Raw genomic sequence first — 12621 nt, 5'->3', positions numbered from 1 at the left:
AAAGTATGGCAATGTATGCATAAAAGCCTTTGTTTTAAAATGTATAAGGATGGCTAGTGACTGTTTCTTAGATCCATTGCATCCACAACAGGATGCATAAGAGGTTATATAAACAGATTTGTGGATCTTAGGTATACCAAAAAACCTCGAATGACCAGCTTTTTAACAGTCAAAAGTTAAACAAATATTTGTGAATGATATTACTTAAATGCAAATCCTCTAAGAACAAGTCTATATTTTATATACAATGTTCAGTTCATTGAAAGAAGCATGAAAATAAGTTTTGTTGTTTAACAAAATGCAGTACATCTTATTCATACAGTCATCATAGTTCATAATGACTAACCCACCTCCTCTTCTCAGGTTTCATGAACCAACGCCTCTTGCCAATGGAAATTATTGCCAGCAAGTCTATTTAGTGTATGACAAATTAAACCTAAAATGTTTTCTCTTGTTGACTTTTTTCAGCTCGTATTCACAAACGTTTTCATACATGGCTGTTGTAGGTACTATTCCTTTTTAAATTCATTCCTTTCGCAGTGCTATTATTTGTGCTCATCTGAACACAGTTTTAAATATATATATATATATATATATATATATATATATATATATATTTATATATTTTCTTTTTATTCTAATTTAACAATTTAATATTTTTATATATGAACATGTTATTTAGTACTGCAGTGGTGGTGCTGCAGTAGCGTTGTCGCCTCACAGTAAGACATTGTCCTGTTCGATTCTCAGCTAGAGCATCTTCTGTGTGGAGACATGCGTGAATGGGCACACCTTCGTTGAAGACTGTGCATCAGAGCTGGCAACTCGGCACGTAAAAATCTACTGCCAATCATTAGCGGACCGGAGTTCCACTGTGGTGACCCCTAACCGGGAAAAGCCGAAAGACACAAGTATTCCCTTGTTATAATCTATGTATTCATTATTTTTATCTAATATATTTTTATAAAATGTATTTTTTGTCCATGTACCTTTAAATGTTCTATGTGGTTTGTTCAGTAGCCACATGATCAAGCAGGTCATGTTACCAGCCAGCTAACAGAACAGCTAACATTTTGTTCTGAAAACGTCTGTACTACTTGTGAAAGATGAAAGCACTTAACCATTAAAAAACTTTAACTGCCACTGCTGTGGTTGCCTTCTCAATATTGTGCTGATAACTGATTCTGAGTTTGGTAACTCTGTATGGTTTTCAACACACCTGGAGTGTTTTTTTTTTTTTTTTGGATTCAAGGAGAAAACTATATTATTTTAAAAAGAAAAAACTGGTACTTATCCTTGAGAAACTCAGAAGCCTTGGAAACACACCTGAAAGGTCAGGCAGCAAATGAGATTTCAGGTACGTTCGTGGAACAGAGGGAATAATAGGTACAGAACGAGTCAGAGCTTTGGATATACAGCTTCATACAAAGGCGCTGAGTTCGGATCTGACAACCCAAAAGTTGAATCGGATGAAAATGGGCAACACTGGATACAATTCAACTAAAAATACTTGGTTAAGACAGTAAGACAGTATTGATACTTAAATAATGTGTTTAAGTTGGTGAGAATGTTTGATCAGTGTACTATTGAGAAGCACAGATTCTGGTATTGGTGAGTTCTAAGTGACATTTTAATCTATGGAAAGAGTACTATAAACAGTATTAGCTTTGAGTAAGATCCTGTTCTAAAGTTTTGATTTACAACTTACTGTGGTGATGTTGTTGTATAAAAATGCTGAGGTTAAATTTCAACTGAAGGTGAGCTATAACCATATGATTGCATACTTAAGGTACTTTATGATACTTTTAAATAACACAAAATATGGTAAAATATATACCATATGAAAGAATTAGAAGTTATGTACCTACCATAACGTTCCATGTTAGTTGTCTTCATCTCGCCTTCTTCTTGCTGGATGGGTTCGGAGCCGATCCTCCACTAGCTTTAGCTCGAGAACTCCTTTTACCAGCTCGAGGCAACCCTATATCCCATGATGCAAGGCGGAACTACCTCAGATCTCGTTTGGCAGCTAACTAACCCTGCTAAAGACTTATCCTAATATAATTAGGAACCATGGTTCCTAAAAGAAGTCCTCATAACAATGCTCCAGAGGAAGCAATCTAATAGGAACTCTCCAAGATCTGTCCAGGCCAGGGGAAGGAGGGTGGGAAGAAGGCGAGATGAAGACAACTAACATGGAACGTTATGGTAGGTACATAACTTCTAAATGTTAAGTTGTCAATCTCGCCTTCATTCTTGCTGGATGGGACCGTCCTAGCACCTGTATCCCGGTGGCACAATGGAACAGACTCTTGAGAACAGTGGAACCAAAACTGGCCCTATCTCTGGAGGCCAAATCCAACTTGTAATGAGACACAAAAGTATGAGGCGTGGCCCAAGTAGCTGCTGCACAAATGTCAATGGGAAGTCTATCCTGAAAGGCTACAGAAGTGGATAGACTCCTGGTCGAATGAGCTTTTGGCTTAGAAGATAGTTGTTTGCCCTAGAGAGTACACATAGGAAATGGTGGAAGTCAACCATCTAGATAAGGTCACTTTAGATACTGGAAGACCCAACCTGCTTCCTGCATAGGAGACAAACAATTGGTCTGATTTTCTAAGTTGTTTAGTCCTATAAGTAGTACCTGAGCTGACGATGAACATCCAAAAATGCAGCTTCTGTTCAGCTCTGTCAGAATAGTTAGGAAAGAAAACTGGTAGATCAATAGATTGGTTAATATTGGCTTGAGATACAACCTTGGGAAGAAAGGAAGGGTTAGTCCTGAGCGAAACCCTATCCTTATGAAACACCATATAAGGTGAACGAATACAGAGGGCCTGAATCTCAGAAACTCTTCTTGCAGAAGTAACAGCCAGCAAAAATATAGTTTTCCATGTCAACAACTTTAAAGAACACGTAGCAGACGGTTCAAAGGAGGTAGAATTAGGATGCCAACATTAAGTTCAGATCCCATTGCGGAGGAGGATGTTTCACAGGCGGTTTTAGGAGAAAACTCCTCTCAAAAGGCTTTGCATAACCTATGAGACATGATGTTATTGTCCTGCAAGCCAACATGAAATTTGGAAATAGCAGCCATTTGTACTTTGACTGTAGATGATGACGAACCTGAATGAAAACCTCCGCCAGGAAATCCAAAACAGAATGTATAGGAGCGGTGAAGGGATCAATATTTCTGGCGTTTGCCCAAATAAAAAACGCCACTTGCTAGCATAAACCGTTCTAGTGGACGACTTTAAAGAAGACACTAAAATGTCTCTGACTGAGTCAGAAATCATTGGTAGCCTGGCTAGGAAGGAAGTGGAGCAACCAAGCAGTGAGGTTGAGAGAATGAATGGCTCGGTGCTGCTGACCCGACTGGTGGATCAAAAGATCGGAACTGGGTCCAGATGCCAGGGCTGCACCAGAAGGTGACGATGTAGAGACGGAAACCAAATTTGTCGAGGCCAATATGGAGCAATGAGGATCAATTTGGCTCTCAACGGTGGCTTTCTGAATGACTTGTGGAATCAATGGAAAAGAAGTCCCCGAGGCCAATCCTGGGTTAGAGAGTCTCTCAAGGGTTGGCCTGGAAGAGGAAATAGTGTGAAGTAGTCTGGGCACTTGCTGTTTTGAGGGTAGCGAAAAGATCGCAACAAGGGTGCCCCACTTCAGAAAAATCTGATCCACTACAGACTGATTGAGAGACCACCGTGAGGCATCAGAATAGATCTGCTTAGCCTGTCCGCCAATAGGTTGGACCTGCCGGGATGGCTATCAGAAACCGCTGAGAAGAGATCGCCCATTGCCAAAGTCTGAGAGCTTCTCGACACAAGGATAGGACCTGGTTCCGCCCTGTTTGTTGATGTACCAGACCACGGACATGTTGTCCGTCTGTACTGCAATAGTCCCTGTGGGAAGAAAGTCGCGAGGGCTTGCAACGTTAAAGCACTGCTCTCATCTCCAGGACATTTATGTGCAGGTGGTATTCTATGGGTTGCCACGTCCGTGGACCATCCTGCCCTGATAATGCCCCCACCCAATCAGAGAGGCATCCGTGGTGACTGTGGCAACTGGAGGAGGGGAACAAATGGTCGGCCCTGCTGAAGAAGAGGGAAGATACCCACCATCGTAGATGAGCCCTGCAAGACTGTGTCACTAAGATCTCGTGTCTCATGGGCAGATCGTGGTACGACCACTGCGTGAACAACATCCACTGCAGGAGGCATGTGGAAGCGAGCTAGTGGAAGAAGAACAATGGCTGCAGCCATTAGGCCTAGAACCTTCAAGACAAACCTGGCTTTGACCTTGTTGCTTTGTAACAGAAGCTGAACAAAATTCTGGATGTCCAGAATCCTTTGATTTGTTAGTGGCTAACATTTTGACGTATTTAACTCGCCTATAAAGGTGATAGATTGGCAAGGCAGAGAGGATTTTTCGAAATTCACGAAACTCCTAGACTCTTGCAAAGCTGTAAGGTGTAATCTCTGGACCGAAGAAGCTGATCCCTGAGGTGGCGGAGAGGAGCCAGTCGTCCAAATAAGGAAACACTTGGAATCCTCGACGTCTCAGGTGAGCTGTGACCACCGCCATGCATTTGGTGAACACTCTGGGGCTGAAGTGAGGCCAAAGGGCAGTGCTCTGAATTGGTAATGACTGGCTCCCAGCCGAAACGGAGAAACCTTGAATCTTTATGTGATAGTACGCATCCTGAAGGTCTATCGAGCACATCCAGTTGTCCTTGCCCAGAAAGGGCAGAATGGATTGCGTGACCATCCGAATCTTGCCTTTTGACAGACTTGTTTAGTCTGCTTAGGTCTAGTATTGGTCTCCAATCTCCGTCCTTTGGGGACCAAAAGAAGATCCTACTTGGTCTGCGGCACTGTTTGGATGGCTCTTTTTCCCAGGAGTTTTAAACTTCCTGTTTTGCCAAATCCCTTTGACCGGGTGAGATGTCTGGAAGGGATTGTAGAGGTACGGAAACCTTCAAGGGATTTTGTAACCCTCGGATATAATCGACTGTACCCACTTCTCTTGTGATAGGGATTGCCAGGCTACTGGGTACAGCGAAATCCTTCCGACTGCCTCCAAGGGTGGACAGTCGGGCAACACCTCAGGGATGCTGAAAGGGCTTCTCAGGAAGAGGCTCCCTGTTGCCCTGGTTCTGAGGACCCCCTGCCTCTAGGGCGGCGTCTATTATTGTTACCCTCTGCCTCTAGGGGTAAACTGACCACGGTGTCCGTGTAGCTCTGGGCTTTACGGAACTATCTTCCCCTTCTGACCCTTGGGATATGGTCTAGAAGGAGTGAAAACTGGACTCCAACGGCAGAAAGAGTTTTACCGCCTTGTTCACATCTGGTCAAAGTATCCTTCACCTGAGGTCCAACAAAGCCGAACCGTCAAAGGGGTGTTGGTGAAGGACGCCTTAAAGGGGTCCATAAAATTACACAGCCGCATCCAGGCTTGGCGTCTAAGAGCAACACCTGTGCCTGCGGCCCTGTCCATCGGCTGCATAAGATATGAGCCGCATGGAGGAGTTAGATATCAATTCAGGATAGCTAGCTGAGAGGCAATTTTCCTGAGCCCCAGCAGCTGAAGGATCCTGGTCTACTTCCCCCAGTTCCTTGAGAATATCTCGTTGAAGCCTGGTGAAGTGACAAAGGTAATTCAGCGAACGCATTGCAAAGGTCGCTGAAGAAAACATCCGCTTTCCATACCTGTCCATGGTCCTAGAATCCTTATTAGGAGGATGGACAGGTACTGAAGGATCCGCCAGTTCCTTCTTAGTGGCGCCGCCACCACCATAGCATCCACAGAGACACCTTTGGACAGGAACTGTTTGTCCGAAGGGGCCGTGATGAATTTGGATGGTCTCCTGGGGACAGGTTCCACAGAATCTGGAGCGCCTTCCAGCCACTACCTGCATGAGTGGGTCGAAGGCGGAGACACCCAGGAGGTGGAGGGTCGGATCCAAAGCCTCCAGGTATACCGACTCATCCTCGGAGGGGTCAATGGAGGACCACCCTCTGTTTGAGGAGCTCAAGGATGTCTGAAAATGAGACATCCTCAGAGGGGACCGAACCCTCCGACTCATCTAAGTCGGTATCAGATGTAGTAGACTCAGGAGTCTGTGTGTTTCTCTTACACGTCCTCTTCCGAGGGGTTCACCTGCAGGGTCAGGAGAGACCTCGGAAGAGGAGGAAATTCCCAGTGGGGAAACCTGGGGCGATGGATCCCTGGGCCTGAGAGCAAGAGGCTGGCAAGAGGCTTCTGCAGGCACTGATGAGGGAGGAGCTAGAGGGATAGACCGTTGACCAGGCTCAGAGGCCAGGACACTCCTCATCACCTCAAAGGCTCTCTCCCGGAGACCTGAACACACCAAGAAACAGGAATGGTCGGCTCCAAGGAGAGAGAAGGCTCCGAGGCAGATGTCGGTGCCGAGCTTACCAAAGCGAAGCTCCGAGAGGGAGAGCGGGTCGACAAGGGTCCGATGCCACTAGCCCCCGAGCCGACAGTGGAAACCCGGATCCCTCCAAGGAAAGTCTCAAGGAGGAGATCGGGAGGATGACGGAGCCGAAGGATGTATCGGCTCCGGCATCGAACAGTCGCTGTCGAACTCTGGTGTGGAGTCGGAGGAGAATCAGAATTGGGGCTGTAGCCAAGTCTGTTGAGACGGGCTATGGAGCATTTGGGCCAGTGCCTGAGACTTCAACAGCCTGCTTACCACCCTCTCCAAATCGTGGTCAGACAGCCTGGAAGATCTGAAGATCGCTCCGATGGCTCGCGCTCCAGCCGGAGCCGACAAGGCAACAGTAGTCAGGGTATCGGAGCCGCCGCACCGAACCCACTACTCTGGCAGAAGAAGCATCGGTTCCAGCCGGGGCTCCGGAGCCGGAGCGGAGGCTTAGACACTGTAGCCTGAGCCTTGGTGGCTTAAGAGGTTTTCCTGCCCCTTGCTTAGGAGGAGAACCTTCAGGTTTCAACAAACCTCGGAGGATCAGTTTGTTCCCTTTCCTGCAGGACTCGCTGGCTAAAGGCATGACACAACGCACAGGAGTCCTGCAGGTGCAAAGGCCCCAGGCAATACACACAAGAAGTGTGACCGTCTGTCAGGGACATTTTCTGACAGCACTGGTCACACTTCTTGAAGCCTGAGACCTTGCCTTCCTTAGACATCCTAACAGGATATACACACACAGTCCCCACAAACACACAACTTAATCCCTACACAGACACACAGGAAGGGAATAACTTGGGGAACTAGGCCTGACTAAAACTTTCACTGAAAAACTATATTAAAAGTTTAAAAAGGAAGGGAATAGGGTGGGCTGTACTAAATACAGGCTAACCTGACACTGAAGGAAATTAAACCCCTAACTAACTTTTTCTTATTTAACAAGAAAAACTTACCTCAGTTGGCAAAGGAGACCTCTTTAAGCGGCAAACGAGATCTGAGGTAGTTCCGCCTTGCATCATGGGATATAGGGTTGCCTCGAGCTGGTAAAAGGAGTTCTCGAGCTAAAGCTAGTGCGTAGCGAGCCGAGGATCGCCCTCCAACCACCAACAATGAAGAGAATGAAGGCAACTTAACATCGCAATATATTTGCATTGGAATATATTGAATAATTACTGATGTGAGTAACTGTTTCTATAGCTTCATAACTGAAGAATTATGACATTTATTGTAACTTATATACCACAAAACAATGTGGAATATTAATTGCACAAAATACTTAAAACATAGCTTTGCACTAGATATGGTATAATGTTAAACAAATTATTAAATATTTTTCTTAAATGAACGAAAAACTGTTTGTTGAAATTATTTAAACATTGCAGAATATGGTGAAATATTTACCATATGATATTATTAAATGTAATAATATGATGGACCCATAGGATTAAAGCAGTCCTTTTTTGCAGTTATATGATTGAAAAACTGACTTTCACTGCAAGTATTTGAATATTGTACAATACAGAGAGATATTACTCAAAAGAAAAAAGTGAATATTAGGTTAGCACTGGACTATGGTGAAGTACTAACCCCATAACTAGCTACAATTATAGCAACTGTTTGAAATCATTTAATATGATGAAGTATTAACCATATGCCACTGTTGCTATGCAGTTTTAATTGTAATATGATCAAGTAAAAATGTTAAAGAAGATAATATTCTATTAACAATATGGAAATATAACTATTAAGTTTGCAAGATAATATGGACGGCACAGCAGTAACGTTGTCGCCACACAGCAAGAGGTTCTCCATTTCGATTCTCGGCTGAGGTGCCTTCTGTGTGGAGTCTGCATCTCCTCCCTGCGTTCATGTGGGTTTCCTCCCACGTTAGAAATACATGCATTTGGAGCGTTGCTCCCAGGGCCTCCGTTGAAAATTGGCTTTGCTCCAAGTCAAAATTCCCAGTTAAAAAGAAATTATGTACCTACCATAACATTCCATGTTTGTTGTCCTTCATCTTGCCTTCCTTCTTGCTGGTTGGTTTCGGAGCCAATCCTCGGCTCCGACTCAGCCGATATACAATAGCTCAAAAGCTTTTACTGGCTTGATGCTACCCATTATCCCAACATGCCTAGAGGCAGCTACCCAGATCTCATTTGTAATAGCCCACACTAGACATATGTAGTAAGAAAAAACAAGTTTTTACTAAGCTATTACACCTAGGTAGGAAGGAAAGTAAAAGGACAAAGTATGGTTAACCAACCTGGTATGTCAGCAGGAAACTCAGGCAGTGTAACCAATAAAGAACTCCTCTCGAACCTCCAAGGAAGGGGGAAGGAGGGGGGACGCAAGAAGGAAGGCAAGATGAAGGACAACAAACATGGAACGTTATGGTAGGTACATAACTTCTTTATGTTATAGGTTCATACGTTCATACTAGGCTATCTGCCCTAGGGTATTTATAAGCCTAGCCAGAGTGTGTTTGCCTTTCGCCACCCATTTTAAATTAATTTTGCTATGCCCTTTTTTGAGGTTAGTATACTGTGCCTCTGTCTAACAGTGACACAGAAGTGATACCCGGGGTAAACCTACGATCCCCCATCCACTCATTAAGATTTCTCTTGAACAGAGTCAATGAGGGACTCTGCCTAACCTGGACTGGGATTTTATTCCAGAGTGAAGGGAGACTCTGGGTTATGAATCTGTCCCTCCAGGATGTCCTATTTATTTCAGTGCTGAGGTTCAAGTCTCTCGAGCGCGTAGCTCGATGGGATTTGGATTTTCTGAGGTGCAGCATGTCCATGGCTTTATACGTCAGGCACAGATCGCCTCTGAGCAGGCGGTATGCCACTGAGTAGAGCTGGAGTTTCTTTAACCGGGCAGCATATGGCATCTGTTTGAGCCCTTTGATCCTCTTGGTGAGGTACTTTTGGGGTCTTTCCAGTTGCTGCAGGTGTCTGGTAAGGTACATCCCAAAAGGGGCATTGTACTCAATTATGGGCTTGATGAGGGATGAGTAAAGAGGCACGATGACCTCCCCTGATCTAGATGTGAATCCCTTCATGATTAGGTGGGCTATATAAAATGTTTTTCTAACCACTTTGGCCACGTGTTTGTCAAATGAGAGATTGCTATCAACTTGGGTCCCCAGGTCCCTAATTACTTCTTCCATACTTAATGGATTACCACATATGTGGTAATTTGTGGGCACTTTGTTTTTGCTAAAGGGGATGACTACAAACTTTTTGGCATTTAGCTTGAGGCCATGGCTCTGGCACCAGTTGTCTGTTTCTATGAGGCCCTTTTGGAGGATGCTTGTGTCGGCTGGAGAGTCGATTATGGCGCCCAGTTTGCAGTCATCTGCGAACTTGGTCAGCCACAGTCCTTCTGTGTTGGCCTGTACCTCTGAGAAATATATACCAAACAAGAGAGGTCCCAGGACTGAGCCTTGTGGGACGCCACTTGTAACTGGTTTGGAGTCTGACATGGCTCCAGCAATTCTAACCATGTGGGTTCTGTACTTGAGCCAGTTTGCAACCCATCTAGTGACATAGGGGTTTATATTTAAGCTGGTGAGCTTATCTATAATGCCCAAGTGGGATATTGTATTGAAGGCTTTTGCGAGGTCCAGGTAGGCTGTGTGGACCACCTTCCCCTCGTCAATGACCTTGGTGACTGTTTCAAAGAAATTGACCAGGTTTAAGAGGCAGGATCTGCCCTTAACAAAGCCGAACTGGGTAGGATCCAGTGTCTGTAGGTCTCCAATATCTTTATTTATAAGGTCCATGATGATCCTTTTCCATAGCTTTGCAGACCAAGCTAGTCAGGCTTATGGGGCGATAGTTTCCAGGATCCGTTGAGGCACCACCTTTGTGGAGAGGGACCACCGCTGTTGCACGCCACTCTTTGGGTACATATCCTGTAGTAAGGCTGAGATTGAACAGTAGTTTTATGTTTGGGTTTAGCTCTTCTTGGAGTTCATGTAGGACGCAGCCCGGGACACCGTCTGGTCCCATTGATGCTGTGTTTTTTGCTTTGGAGAGGGCGGCTCTTACCTGAGCATCTGAGATGTCAGGGGGGCAGCACTCTGCTGGGATAGATATTTGCCCTTTTGGTGGGGGGGGGGGAGAGAAGTTTGCGCTGAACCTGTCAGCTAGGATGTTGGCAATGTTTGTGGGTTCGGTGTACTTTTTGTCATTTTGGACTAATTCTGAGCATATCTGGGAATTCCCACCCAGGTTCCTAACATAACTAGAGAAAGCCTTGTGATTATCCTTAGTGTCTTGTGCAATTTTTCTCTCAAAGCTGGCCTTAGACGATTTTATGAGTGTCCGTAGTTTTTTGCCAATACTGATCAGAGATGCCTTCCCTTTTTGGAATTTTGCGCTATCATGTAGTAGCTTCCTCCTTCTATTGTATAGTTTGTTTATAGCTGGGGTCCACCAGACAGGACGTCTGTCTTTGGAGGATTGGATCTTGGTTTTATTTGGGATTGCATGATCCATGCATTCCTGAAGGTGTTCATAGAATGCATTTATAAAGGATTCTGCAGTCTGGGCCGTATTTTCCACAGGCCCAGGGGCTTTGAAGAATTCCACCTCAGTTTTGAGGAGTGTGAAATTTGCTTTAGAGAAGTTTTTCACTGTAGTTTTCTGGGCAGGGGGTGGGGTAGGGATGTGAATATCTAGTAAGATTAGTTTATGGTCTGATCTTACTAGGGAGGGATACACTTCTGGTCTGGAGCATAGAGTCCCCATGTTGGTGATGATCAGGTCCAGTATGTTTTCCCGTCTTGTGGGAGTGGTAACAAGTTGTTCCATAGCATTTGAGTTTATAAATTCTAGGAACCTTTGGGCTAGGGTGTTGGAGTTAGAGCAATGCTCCCAGTCTATGTTTGGGTAGTTGAAGTCACCCAGTATAATGGTGTTTGGAGAGACCTTCAAATTTTCCAGTGTTCTCAGGAAGGCCGAGTGGAGTTCCTGGGTTTGGGAGGGTGGTCTGTAGCAGGCTATAAACTGGAAGGCAGTTTTACCCACTGTTAGTTGCACATGGATAGTCTCTGATGCTTCGTGCTGTGCCACCAACCTGGAGGTGTGGGTATCTTTGACGAATATTGATACTCCCCCTCCTTTTGTGGTTCGGTCCAAGTTTTGGAGCCGAAAAGCATGGTATGAGGTATAACCTGGTAGTGCTGGGGTGCTCTCGGGAGCCTTGAACCAGGTTTCTGTTTCTGCACAGATATCGATGTTCTCCATGCTAAGGAGAGTTTCGAGTGCATGCATCTTGAGGTTTAGACTTCTGGCGTTGAGTAGCATTACTCTTAGTTTCTTATCCCTTGTGATACCTATGGAGGTGGGTTTGTCTTTAGAGCCTTGCCTAAAAAAGGCACTATGGGGTAGCAAGAGCCTTTGCCAATATCCGAAGCCCAGGGTGATAGGTGCAAGCCGTCCCTAGCGAAGCATCGTGGCTTGTCGAGCATGTCATCCCAGGCTGACAGGCATTGGATCCCCTTTGAATGACACCAATACTTAAGCCAATTGTTGAAATTGATCATCTTGTCTTCATATTGTGGCATCATTCTTGGTGAAGGTAAGATGCTACTCAAGGTCAGGGTCATACCGGCCTGGGCTACATGCTCAGAGAGCTCCTCTATGTCTCTTTTCATGTAGTCCAGGGAGGTATGTCTCAGGTCATTCACACCAGCATGGACAATGACTGAGTCATATTTGTACTTGCCTTGGAGTGACCTGAGTGCTTGTGTTATGTGGCGGATCCTAGCACCTGACAGGCAGCTCACCGTGACCCTCTCCTTGTTCAGCCTGGTGAGCGGGATGTCAGTGTGCCTGATGATAGAGTCACCTATTACAAGTGTATCAGGTGTATTGTTTAGCCTTAAGGGCTGTGACTGTTCGACACACTGGCTTTGTGAGCTATGTGTTGCATGTGTTTTGTTTTGGGGTAGCGGTTGCTTGGGTGTCTGCTTTGAAGGTCTTTGCTGCTTAGGCAGATTTTTATTTAGAGCCACCGAGCATGTTTTTGTGTGTTTATGTGTTTGGTTTGCTGTCATGGTAGGTCTATGTGAGACTGCAATTGTAGTGAGTGTGGTTTCCTTTTCCTCCTGACTGGTTACGCCAGTACTGAGTTGAGAGAGCTTAGCCTCCAGGTTG

At 45.1% G+C, this 12621-nt stretch overlaps 1 protein-coding gene across 1 annotated transcript in view; it reads right to left on the bottom strand.

Moving 5' to 3' along the window:
* The window catches only part of DNAH7 (dynein axonemal heavy chain 7), a 4771155-nt gene that overhangs the window by 3680742 nt on the left and 1077792 nt on the right, over positions 1 to 12621 (bottom strand). The window lies entirely within an intron of this gene.

This window comes from Protopterus annectens, chromosome 6.part0 (genome assembly GCF_019279795.1).
Source record: "Protopterus annectens isolate FY-2018-M chromosome 6.part0, PAN1.0, whole genome shotgun sequence".
NCBI lineage: Eukaryota > Metazoa > Chordata > Ceratodontiformes > Protopteridae > Protopterus > Protopterus annectens.
This window is presented reverse-complemented; position numbering and strand designations above follow the sequence as displayed.